The following is an 11871-nucleotide window of genomic DNA, read 5'->3' as shown; positions in this document are numbered from 1 at the left end:
AAGGTAAGAGTTAAGATGTGCACCTTCAGATTGGGGCACATAACTTCACATTTACCAATAACTTCCTCCTTGTCCAGTCGATTCAACTGCTGATAAAACCTATTAAAACCAAAGACTATGTTCATATGAAATTATTTCAATAAACAAGAGCAGAGTGGCGCAGCGGAAGCGTGCTGGGCCCATAACCCAGAGGTCGATGGATCGAAACCATCCTCTGCTAAAGTAATCCTTTTTACACTGCTATGTCTCCCTTTCCTTCTGAACATGAACTCACCTACTGCTGAAAGTGACTTGCTTTGGCTTTTGAAGTTGATAATATGACAGAATTGACCCAAGAGCTAAAGCCCTGAACTTGGCTGATAGTTTAGTGGTCTTTTGATCTTGAGTCAAGCTCTATACTCCCAGAGGGTATGTGTTTGAAGTTTCGAATGTTCTTCCATGTGTTTCTTCGATTTGATTGTCCAATTGTCGTCAAAGTGGACTTTTCATTCAGACGACTCAGAATTGTTTGGGTAAAATCAGATTTAATGGTAGTGTGGCCGAGTGGTCTAAGGCGCTGGATTTAGGCTCCAGTCTCTCAGGAGGCGTGGGTTCAAATCCCACCACTGCCAATCAACTGCTATTTGCTTGTATGTGTTGGCTACTTGTAGTACTTTCTACTGTAAGATCTGTTGTTGTTGAAAACTGCAAGAGCCAGCTGAGCTTCGTAGCATGTGCAATGTCCATACAGGAGGTGATTTTCTATTCCTTCAGTCTGGTTTTCAAACAAGGTAACACAGGGCGCCTTCCCATTGAGTCACATTTGCCTGTATTTTTCGCTGAGTCCACTTGATTTAACTGCTAAGCCAACCCATTGAAACAATGGACTGTGTTCATATGAAACTGTTTCATTGTAAAACAGCAGAGTGGCGCAGCGGAAGCGTGCTGGGCCCATAACCCAGAGGTCGATGGATCGAAACCATCCTCTGCTAAAGGAATCCTTTATCAACTCCCATGTTATCTGTTATGTTCCTCTTGTCCTTGCCTTCTAAACATTAACTCATCTCCTGCTGAAAGTGACTTGCTTTTGAAGTTGAAAATGTGACAGAATTGACCCAAGAGCTGAAGCCCTGAACTTGGCTGATATTTTTGTGGGCTTTGATCTCGAGTAAAGCTCTATACTCCCACAGGATATGTGTTTGAAGTTTCTAATGTTCTTCCATCTGTGTCTTCGTTAAGATTGTCCAATTGTCGCCAAAGTGTCATTTACATCTAACCCCCTCCGGTTTGTTTGGGTAAAATCTATTTCCCAACGGTAGTGTGGCCGAGTGGTCAAAGGCGCTGGATTAAGGCTCCAGTCTCTCAGGAGGCGTGGGTTCAAATCCCACCACTGCCAATAGACTGTCAGTTGAATGTATTGGCTACGTGCAGCTTATCTACTAGTTGTAGAAAACTGCAACAGCCAGCTGAGCTTTGTAGCATATGGGGTGTACAGGAGGTAATTTTCTTTTTCTCCTGTCTGGTTTTCAAACGAGGTAAGAGTTAAGATGTGCACCTTCAGATTGGGGCACATAACTTCACATTTACCAATAACTTCCTCCTTGTCCAGTCGATTCAACTGCTGATAAAACCTATTAAAACCAAAGACTATGTCCGTATGAAATTATTTCAATAAACAAGAGCAGAGTGGCGCAGCGGAAGCGTGCTGGGCCCATAACCCAGAGGTCGATGGATCGAAACCATCCTCTGCTAAAGGAATCCTTTATCAACTCCCATGTTATCTGTTATGTTCCCCTTGTCCTTGCCTTCTAAACATTAACTCATCTCCTGCTGAAAGTGACTTGCTTTTGAAGTTGAAAATGTGACAGAATTGACCCAAGAGCTGAAGCCCTGAACTTGGCTGATATTTTTGTGGGCTTTGATCTCGAGTAAAGCTCTATACTCCCACAGGATATGTGTTTGAAGTTTCTAATGTTCTTCCATGTGTGTCTTCGTTAAGATTGTCCAATTGTCGCCAAAGTGTTATTTACATCTAACCCCCTCCGGTTTGTTTTGGTAAAATCTAGTTCCCAACGGTAGTGTGGCCGAGTGGTCAAAGGCGCTGGATTAAGGCTCCAGTCTGTCAGGAGGCGTGGGTTCAAATCCCACCACTGCCAATAGACTGTCAGTTGAATGTATTGGCTACGTGCAGCTTATCTACTATAAGAGGATCGCTTGTTGTTCAAAACTGCAACAGCCACCTGAGCTTTGTAGCATATGGGATATCACATGAGGTGTACAGGAGGTAATTTTCTTTTTCTCCTGTCTGGTTTTCAAACAAGGTAAGAGTTAAGATGTGCACCTTCAGATTGGGGCACATAACTCCACATTTACCAATAACTTGCTCCTTGTCCAGTCGATTCAACTGCTGATAAAACCTATTAAAACCAAAGACTATGTCCGTATGAAATTATTTCAATAAACAAGAGCAGAGTGGCGCAGCGGAAGCGTGCTGGGCCCATAACCCAGAGGTCGCTGGATCGAAACCATCCTCTGCTAAAGGAATCCTTTATCAACTCCCATGTTATCTGTTATGTTCCCCTTGTCCTTGCCTTTTAAACATTAACTCATCTCCTGCTGAAAGTGACTTGCTTTTGAAGTTGAAAATGTGACAGAATTGACCCAAGAGCTGAAGCCCTGAACTTGGCTGACATTTTTGTGGTCTTTGATCTCGAGTAAAGCTCTATACTCCCACAGGATATGTGTTTGAAGTTTCTAATAATCTTCCATGTGTGTCTTCGTTAAGATTGTCCAATTGTCGCCAAAGTGTCATTTACATCTAACCCCCTCCGGTTTGTTTGGGTAAAATCTAGTTCCCAACGGTAGTGTGGCCGAGTGGTCAAAGGCGCTGGATTAAGGCTCCAGTCTCTCAGGAGGCGTGGGTTCAAATCCCACCACTGCCAATAGACTGTCAGTTGAATGTATTGGCTACGTGCAGCTAATCTACTATAAGAGGATCTCTTGTTGTTCAAAACTGCAACAGCCACCTGAGCTTTGTAGCATATGGGATATCACATGAGGTGTACAGGAGGTAATTTTCTTTTTCTCCTGTCTGGTTTTCAAACAAGGTAAGAGTTAAGATGTGCACCTTCAGATTGGGGCACATAACTTCACATTTACCAATAACTTCCTCCTTGTCCAGTCGATTCAACTGCTGATAAAACCTATTAAAACCAAAGACTATGTTCGTATGAAATTATTTCAATAAACAAGAGCAGAGTGGCGCAGCGGAAGCGTGCTGGGCCCATAACCCAGAGGTCGATGGATCGAAACCATCCTCTGCTAAAGTAATCCTTTTTACACTGCTATGTCTCCCTTTCCTTCTGAACATGAACTCACCTACTGCTGAAAGTGACTTGCTTTGGCTTTTGAAGTTGATAATATGACAGAATTGACCCAAGAGCTAAAGCCATGAACTTGGCTGATAGTTTAGTGGTCTTTTGATCTTGAGTCAAGCTCTATACTCCCAGAGGGTATGTGTTTGAAGTTTCGAATGTTCTTCCATGTGTTTCTTCGATTTGATTGTCCAATTGTCGTCAAAGTGGACTTTTCATTCAGACGACTCAGAATTGTTTGGGTAAAATCAGATTTAATGGTAGTGTGGCCGAGTGGTCTAAGGCGCTGGATTTAGGCTCCAGTCTCTCAGGAGGCGTGGGTTCAAATCCCACCACTGCCAATCAACTGCTATTTGCTTGTATGTGTTGGCTACTTGTAGTACTTTCTACTGTAAGATCTGTTGTTGTTGAAAACTGCAAGAGCCAGCTGAGCTTCGTAGCATGTGCAATGTCCATACAGGAGGTGATTTTCTATTCCTTCAGTCTGGTTTTCAAACAAGGTAACACAGGGCGCCTTCCCATTGAGTCACATTTGCCTGTATTTTTCGCTGAGTCCACTTGATTTAACTGCTAAGCCAACCCATTGAAACAATGGACTGTGTTCATATGAAACTGTTTCATTGTAAAACAGCAGAGTGGCGCAGCGGAAGCGTGCTGGGCCCATAACCCAGAGGTCGATGGATCGAAACCATCCTCTGCTAAAGGAATCCTTTATCAACTCCCATGTTATCTGTTATGTTCCTCTTGTCCTTGCCTTCTAAACATTAACTCATCTCCTGCTGAAAGTGACTTGCTTTTGAAGTTGAAAATGTGACAGAATTGACCCAAGAGCTGAAGCCCTGAACTTGGCTGATATTTTTGTGGGCTTTGATCTCGAGTAAAGCTCTATACTCCCACAGGATATGTGTTTGAAGTTTCTAATGTTCTTCCATCTGTGTCTTCGTTAAGATTGTCCAATTGTCGCCAAAGTGTCATTTACATCTAACCCCCTCCGGTTTGTTTGGGTAAAATCTAGTTCCCAACGGTAGTGTGGCCGAGTGGTCAAAGGCGCTGGATTAAGGCTCCAGTCTCTCAGGAGGCGTGGGTTCAAATCCCACCACTGCCAATAGACTGTCAGTTGAATGTATTGGCTACGTGCAGCTTATCTACTAGTTGTAGAAAACTGCAACAGCCAGCTGAGCTTTGTAGCATATGGGGTGTACAGGAGGTAATTTTCTTTTTCTCCTGTCTGGTTTTCAAACGAGGTAAGAGTTAAGATGTGCACCTTCAGATTGGGGCACATAACTTCACATTTACCAATAACTTCCTCCTTGTCCAGTCGATTCAACTGCTGATAAAACCTATTAAAACCAAAGACTATGTCCGTATGAAATTATTTCAATAAACAAGAGCAGAGTGGCGCAGCGGAAGCGTGCTGGGCCCATAACCCAGAGGTCGATGGATCGAAACCATCCTCTGCTAAAGGAATCCTTTATCAACTCCCATGTTATCTGTTATGTTCCCCTTGTCCTTGCCTTCTAAACATTAACTCATCTCCTGCTGAAAGTGACTTGCTTTTGAAGTTGAAAATGTGACAGAATTGACCCAAGAGCTGAAGCCCTGAACTTGGCTGATATTTTTGTGGGCTTTGATCTCGAGTAAAGCTCTAAACTCCCACAGGATATGTGTTTGAAGTTTCTAATGTTCTTCCATCTGTGTCTTCGTTAAGATTGTCCAATTGTCGCCAAAGTGTCATTTACATCTAACCCCCTCCGGTTTGTTTGGGTAAAATCTGTTTCCCAACGGTAGTGTGGCCGAGTGGTCAAAGGCGCTGGATTAAGGCTCCAGTCTGTCAGGAGGCGTGGGTTCAAATCCCACCACTGCCAATAGACTGTCAGTTGAATGTATTGGCTACGTGCAGCTTATCTACTATAAGAGGATCTCTTGTTGTTCAAAACTGCAACAGCCACCTGAGCTTTGTAGCATATGGGATACCACATGAGGTGTACAGGAGGTAATTTTCTTTTTCTCCTGTCTGGTTTTCAAACAAGGTAAGAGTTAAGATGTGCACCTTGAGATTGGGGCACATAACTTCACATTTACCAATAACTTCCTCCTTGTCCAGTCGATTCAACTGCTGATAAAACCTATTAAAACCAAAGACTATGTTCATATGAAATTATTTCAATAAACAAGAGCAGAGTGGCGCAGCGGAAGCGTGCTGGGCCCATAACCCAGAGGTCGATGGATCGAAACCATCCTCTGCTAAAGTAATCCTTTTTACACTGCTATGTCTCCCTTTCCTTCTGAACATGAACTCACCTACTGCTGAAAGTGACTTGCTTTGGCTTTTGAAGTTGATAATATGACAGAATTGACCCAAGAGCTAAAGCCCTGAACTTGGCTGATAGTTTAGTGGTCTTTTGATCTTGAGTCAAGCTCTATACTCCCAGAGGGTATGTGTTTGAAGTTTCGAATGTTCTTCCATGTGTTTCTTCGATTTGATTGTCCAATTGTCGTCAAAGTGGACTTTTCATTCAGACGACTCAGAATTGTTTGGGTAAAATCAGATTTAATGGTAGTGTGGCCGAGTGGTCTAAGGCGCTGGATTTAGGCTCCAGTCTCTCAGGAGGCGTGGGTTCAAATCCCACCACTGCCAATCAACTGCTATTTGCTTGTATGTGTTGGCTACTTGTAGTACTTTCTACTGTAAGATCTGTTGTTGTTGAAAACTGCAAGAGCCAGCTGAGCTTCGTAGCATGTGCAATGTCCATACAGGAGGTGATTTTCTATTCCTTCAGTCTGGTTTTCAAACAAGGTAACACAGGGCGCCTTCCCATTGAGTCACATTTGCCTGTATTTTTCGCTGAGTCCACTTGATTTAACTGCTAAGCCAACCCATTGAAACAATGGACTGTGTTCATATGAAACTGTTTCATTGTAAAACAGCAGAGTGGCGCAGCGGAAGCGTGCTGGGCCCATAACCCAGAGGTCGATGGATCGAAACCATCCTCTGCTAAAGGAATCCTTTATCAACTCCCATGTTATCTGTTATGTTCCCCTTGTCCTTGCCTTCTAAACATTAACTCATCTCCTGCTGAAAGTGACTTGCTTTTGAAGTTGAAAATGTGACAGAATTGACCCAAGAGCTGAAGCCCTGAACTTGGCTGATATTTTTGTGGTCTTTGATCTCGAGTAAAGCTCTATACTCCCACAGGATATGTGTTTGAAGTTTCTAATGTTCTTCCATGTGTGTCTTCGTTAAGATTGTCCAATTGTCGCCAAAGTGTCATTTACATCTAACCCCCTCCGGTTTGTTTTGGTAAAATCTAGTTCCCAACGGTAGTGTGGCCGAGTGGTCAAAGGCGCTGGATTAAGGCTCCAGTCTGTCAGGAGGCGTGGGTTCAAATCCCACCACTGCCAATAGACTGTCAGTTGAATGTATTGGCTACGTGCAGCTTATCTACTATAAGAGGATCTCTTGTTGTTCAAAACTGCAACAGCCACCTGAGCTTTGTAGCATATGGGATATCACATGAGGTGTACAGGAGGTAATTTTCTTTTTCTCCTGTCTGGTTTTCAAACAAGGTAAGAGTTAAGATGTTCACCTTCAGATTGGGGCACATAACTCCACATTTACCAATAACTTGCTCCTTGTCCAGTCGATTCAACTGCTGATAAAACCTATTAAAACCAAAGACTATGTCCGTATGAAATTATTTCAATAAACAAGAGCAGAGTGGCGCAGCGGAAGCGTGCTGGGCCCATAACCCAGAGGTCGATGGATCGAAACCATCCTCTGCTAAAGGAATCCTTTATCAACTCCCATGTTATCTGTTATGTTCCCCTTGTCCTTGCCTTTTAAACATTAACTCATCTCCTGCTGAAAGTGACTTGCTTTTGAAGTTGAAAATGTGACAGAATTGACCCAAGAGCTGAAGCCCTGAACTTGGCTGACATTTTTGTGGTCTTTGATCTCGAGTAAAGCTCTATACTCCCACAGGATATGTGTTTGAAGTTTCTAATAATCTTCCATGTGTGTCTTCGTTAAGATTGTCCAATTGTCGCCAAAGTGTCATTTACATCTAACCCCCTCCGGTTTGTTTGGGTAAAATCTAGTTCCCAACGGTAGTGTGGCCGAGTGGTCAAAGGCGCTGGATTAAGGCTCCAGTCTCTCAGGAGGCGTGGGTTCAAATCCCACCACTGCCAATAGACTGTCAGTTGAATGTATTGGCTACGTGCAGCTTATCTACTATAAGAGGATCTCTTGTTGTTCAAAACTGCAACAGCCACCTGAGCTTTGTAGCATATGGGATATCACATGAGGTGTACAGGAGGTAATTTTCTTTTTCTCCTGTCTGGTTTTCAAACAAGGTAAGAGTTAAGATGTGCACCTTCAGATTGGGGCACATAACTTCACATTTACCAATAACTTCCTCCTTGTCCAGTCGATTCAACTGCTGATAAAACCTATTAAAACCAAAGACTATGTTCGTATGAAATTATTTCAATAAACAAGAGCAGAGTGGCGCAGCGGAAGCGTGCTGGGCCCATAACCCAGAGGTCGATGGATCGAAACAATCCTCTGCTAAAGTAATCCTTTTTACACTGCTATGTCTCCCTTTCCTTCTGAACATGAACTCACCTACTGCTGAAAGTGACTTGCTTTGGCTTTTGAAGTTGATAATATGACAGAATTGACCCAAGAGCTAAAGCCATGAACTTGGCTGATAGTTTAGTGGTCTTTTGATCTTGAGTCAAGCTCTATACTCCCAGAGGGTATGTGTTTGAAGTTTCGAATGTTCTTCCATGTGTTTCTTCGATTTGATTGTCCAATTGTCGTCAAAGTGGACTTTTCATTCAGACGACTCAGAATTGTTTGGGTAAAATCACAATTAATGGTAGTGTGGCCGAGTGGTCTAAGGCGCTGGATTTAGGCTCCAGTCTCTCAGGAGGCGTGGGTTCAAATCCCACCACTGCCAATCAACTGCTATTTGCTTGTATGTGTTGGCTACTTGTAGTACTTTCTACTGTAAGATCTGTTGTTGTTGAAAACTGCAAGAGCCAGCTGAGCTTCGTAGCATGTGCAATGTCCATACAGGAGGTGATTTTCTATTCCTTCAGTCTGGTTTTCAAACAAGGTAACACAGGGCGCCTTCCCATTGAGTCACATTTGCCTGTATTTTTCGCTGAGTCCACTTGATTTAACTGCTAAGCCAACCCATTGAAACAATGGACTGTGTTCATATGAAACTGTTTCATTGTAAAACAGCAGAGTGGCGCAGCGGAAGCGTGCTGGGCCCATAACCCAGAGGTCGATGGATCGAAACCATCCTCTGCTAAAGGAATCCTTTATCAACTCCCATGTTATCTGTTATGTTCCTCTTGTCCTTGCCTTCTAAACATTAACTCATCTCCTGCTGAAAGTGACTTGCTTTTGAAGTTGAAAATGTGACAGAATTGACCCAAGAGCTGAAGCCCTGAACTTGGCTGATATTTTTGTGGGCTTTGATCTCGAGTAAAGCTCTATACTCCCACAGGATATGTGTTTGAAGTTTCTAATGTTCTTCCATCTGTGTCTTCGTTAAGATTGTCCAATTGTCGCCAAAGTGTCATTTACATCTAACCCCCTCCGGTTTGTTTGGGTAAAATCTATTTCCCAACGGTAGTGTGGCCGAGTGGTCAAAGGCGCTGGATTAAGGCTCCAGTCTCTCAGGAGGCGTGGGTTCAAATCCCACCACTGCCAATAGACTGTCAGTTGAATGTATTGGCTACGTGCAGCTTATCTACTAGTTGTAGAAAACTGCAACAGCCAGCTGAGCTTTGTAGCATATGGGGTGTACAGGAGGTAATTTTCTTTTTCTCCTGTCTGGTTTTCAAACGAGGTAAGAGTTAAGATGTGCACCTTCAGATTGGGGCACATAACTTCACATTTACCAATAACTTCCTCCTTGTCCAGTCGATTCAACTGCTGATAAAACCTATTAAAACCAAAGACTATGTCCGTATGAAATTATTTCAATAAACAAGAGCAGAGTGGCGCAGCGGAAGCGTGCTGGGCCCATAACCCAGAGGTCGATGGATCGAAACCATCCTCTGCTAAAGGAATCCTTTATCAACTCCCATGTTATCTGTTATGTTCCCCTTGTCCTTGCCTTCTAAACATTAACTCATCTCCTGCTGAAAGTGACTTGCTTTTGAAGTTGAAAATGTGACAGAATTGACCCAAGAGCTGAAGCCCTGAACTTGGCTGATATTTTTGTGGGCTTTGATCTCGAGTAAAGCTCTATACTCCCACAGGATATGTGTTTGAAGTTTCTAATGTTCTTCCATGTGTGTCTTCGTTAAGATTGTCCAATTGTCGCCAAAGTGTTATTTACATCTAACCCCCTCCGGTTTGTTTTGGTAAAATCTAGTTCCCAACGGTAGTGTGGCCGAGTGGTCAAAGGCGCTGGATTAAGGCTCCAGTCTGTCAGGAGGCGTGGGTTCAAATCCCACCACTGCCAATAGACTGTCAGTTGAATGTATTGGCTACGTGCAGCTTATCTACTATAAGAGGATCGCTTGTTGTTCAAAACTGCAACAGCCACCTGAGCTTTGTAGCATATGGGATATCACATGAGGTGTACAGGAGGTAATTTTCTTTTTCTCCTGTCTGGTTTTCAAACAAGGTAAGAGTTAAGATGTGCACCTTCAGATTGGGGCACATAACTCCACATTTACCAATAACTTGCTCCTTGTCCAGTCGATTCAACTGCTGATAAAACCTATTAAAACCAAAGACTATGTCCGTATGAAATTATTTCAATAAACAAGAGCAGAGTGGCGCAGCGGAAGCGTGCTGGGCCCATAACCCAGAGGTCGCTGGATCGAAACCATCCTCTGCTAAAGGAATCCTTTATCAACTCCCATGTTATCTGTTATGTTCCCCTTGTCCTTGCCTTTTAAACATTAACTCATCTCCTGCTGAAAGTGACTTGCTTTTGAAGTTGAAAATGTGACAGAATTGACCCAAGAGCTGAAGCCCTGAACTTGGCTGACATTTTTGTGGTCTTTGATCTCGAGTAAAGCTCTATACTCCCACAGGATATGTGTTTGAAGTTTCTAATAATCTTCCATGTGTGTCTTCGTTAAGATTGTCCAATTGTCGCCAAAGTGTCATTTACATCTAACCCCCTCCGGTTTGTTTGGGTAAAATCTAGTTCCCAACGGTAGTGTGGCCGAGTGGTCAAAGGCGCTGGATTAAGGCTCCAGTCTCTCAGGAGGCGTGGGTTCAAATCCCACCACTGCCAATAGACTGTCAGTTGAATGTATTGGCTACGTGCAGCTAATCTACTATAAGAGGATCTCTTGTTGTTCAAAACTGCAACAGCCACCTGAGCTTTGTAGCATATGGGATATCACATGAGGTGTACAGGAGGTAATTTTCTTTTTCTCCTGTCTGGTTTTCAAACAAGGTAAGAGTTAAGATGTGCACCTTCAGATTGGGGCACATAACTTCACATTTACCAATAACTTCCTCCTTGTCCAGTCGATTCAACTGCTGATAAAACCTATTAAAACCAAAGACTATGTTCGTATGAAATTATTTCAATAAACAAGAGCAGAGTGGCGCAGCGGAAGCGTGCTGGGCCCATAACCCAGAGGTCGATGGATCGAAACCATCCTCTGCTAAAGTAATCCTTTTTACACTGCTATGTCTCCCTTTCCTTCTGAACATGAACTCACCTACTGCTGAAAGTGACTTGCTTTGGCTTTTGAAGTTGATAATATGACAGAATTGACCCAAGAGCTAAAGCCATGAACTTGGCTGATAGTTTAGTGGTCTTTTGATCTTGAGTCAAGCTCTATACTCCCAGAGGGTATGTGTTTGAAGTTTCGAATGTTCTTCCATGTGTTTCTTCGATTTGATTGTCCAATTGTCGTCAAAGTGGACTTTTCATTCAGACGACTCAGAATTGTTTGGGTAAAATCAGATTTAATGGTAGTGTGGCCGAGTGGTCTAAGGCGCTGGATTTAGGCTCCAGTCTCTCAGGAGGCGTGGGTTCAAATCCCACCACTGCCAATCAACTGCTATTTGCTTGTATGTGTTGGCTACTTGTAGTACTTTCTACTGTAAGATCTGTTGTTGTTGAAAACTGCAAGAGCCAGCTGAGCTTCGTAGCATGTGCAATGTCCATACAGGAGGTGATTTTCTATTCCTTCAGTCTGGTTTTCAAACAAGGTAACACAGGGCGCCTTCCCATTGAGTCACATTTGCCTGTATTTTTCGCTGAGTCCACTTGATTTAACTGCTAAGCCAACCCATTGAAACAATGGACTGTGTTCATATGAAACTGTTTCATTGTAAAACAGCAGAGTGGCGCAGCGGAAGCGTGCTGGGCCCATAACCCAGAGGTCGATGGATCGAAACCATCCTCTGCTAAAGGAATCCTTTATCAACTCCCATGTTATCTGTTATGTTCCTCTTGTCCTTGCCTTCTAAACATTAACTCATCTCCTGCTGAAAGTGACTTGCTTTTGAAGTTGAAAATGTGAC

General features: G+C 43.2%; 11 non-coding genes across 11 annotated transcripts; all 11 read left to right on the top strand.

Moving 5' to 3' along the window:
- The first annotated feature begins 529 nt into the window (after positions 1-529).
- trnal-uag (transfer RNA leucine (anticodon UAG)) lies at positions 530-611 on the top strand. The gene has a single exon. It is a non-coding gene; the product is annotated as a tRNA-Leu (tRNA).
- Positions 612-1293: 682 nt separating this feature from the next.
- trnal-aag (transfer RNA leucine (anticodon AAG)) lies at positions 1294-1375 on the top strand. The gene has a single exon. It is a non-coding gene; the product is annotated as a tRNA-Leu (tRNA).
- A 1464-nt stretch (positions 1376-2839) lies between these two features.
- On the top strand, positions 2840-2921 carry trnal-aag (transfer RNA leucine (anticodon AAG)). Its single transcript has one exon. It is a non-coding gene; the product is annotated as a tRNA-Leu (tRNA).
- A 691-nt stretch (positions 2922-3612) lies between these two features.
- Positions 3613-3694, top strand: trnal-uag (transfer RNA leucine (anticodon UAG)). The gene has a single exon. It is a non-coding gene; the product is annotated as a tRNA-Leu (tRNA).
- A 682-nt stretch (positions 3695-4376) lies between these two features.
- On the top strand, positions 4377-4458 carry trnal-aag (transfer RNA leucine (anticodon AAG)). The gene has a single exon. It is a non-coding gene; the product is annotated as a tRNA-Leu (tRNA).
- Positions 4459-5909: 1451 nt separating this feature from the next.
- Positions 5910-5991, top strand: trnal-uag (transfer RNA leucine (anticodon UAG)). The gene has a single exon. It is a non-coding gene; the product is annotated as a tRNA-Leu (tRNA).
- A 1468-nt stretch (positions 5992-7459) lies between these two features.
- On the top strand, positions 7460-7541 carry trnal-aag (transfer RNA leucine (anticodon AAG)). The gene has a single exon. It is a non-coding gene; the product is annotated as a tRNA-Leu (tRNA).
- A 691-nt stretch (positions 7542-8232) lies between these two features.
- Positions 8233-8314, top strand: trnal-uag (transfer RNA leucine (anticodon UAG)). Its single transcript has one exon. It is a non-coding gene; the product is annotated as a tRNA-Leu (tRNA).
- Positions 8315-8996: 682 nt separating this feature from the next.
- Positions 8997-9078, top strand: trnal-aag (transfer RNA leucine (anticodon AAG)). Its single transcript has one exon. It is a non-coding gene; the product is annotated as a tRNA-Leu (tRNA).
- Positions 9079-10542: 1464 nt separating this feature from the next.
- Positions 10543-10624, top strand: trnal-aag (transfer RNA leucine (anticodon AAG)). Its single transcript has one exon. It is a non-coding gene; the product is annotated as a tRNA-Leu (tRNA).
- A 691-nt stretch (positions 10625-11315) lies between these two features.
- trnal-uag (transfer RNA leucine (anticodon UAG)) lies at positions 11316-11397 on the top strand. Its single transcript has one exon. It is a non-coding gene; the product is annotated as a tRNA-Leu (tRNA).
- The last annotated feature ends 474 nt before the right edge of the window (positions 11398-11871 follow it).

The sequence above is a fragment of the Pleuronectes platessa genome, chromosome 8 (assembly GCF_947347685.1).
Source record: "Pleuronectes platessa chromosome 8, fPlePla1.1, whole genome shotgun sequence".
Lineage (NCBI taxonomy): Eukaryota > Metazoa > Chordata > Actinopteri > Pleuronectiformes > Pleuronectidae > Pleuronectes > Pleuronectes platessa.
The sequence above is the reverse complement of the archived record's forward strand: the minus strand, read 5'-3'. Positions and strand labels throughout refer to the sequence as shown.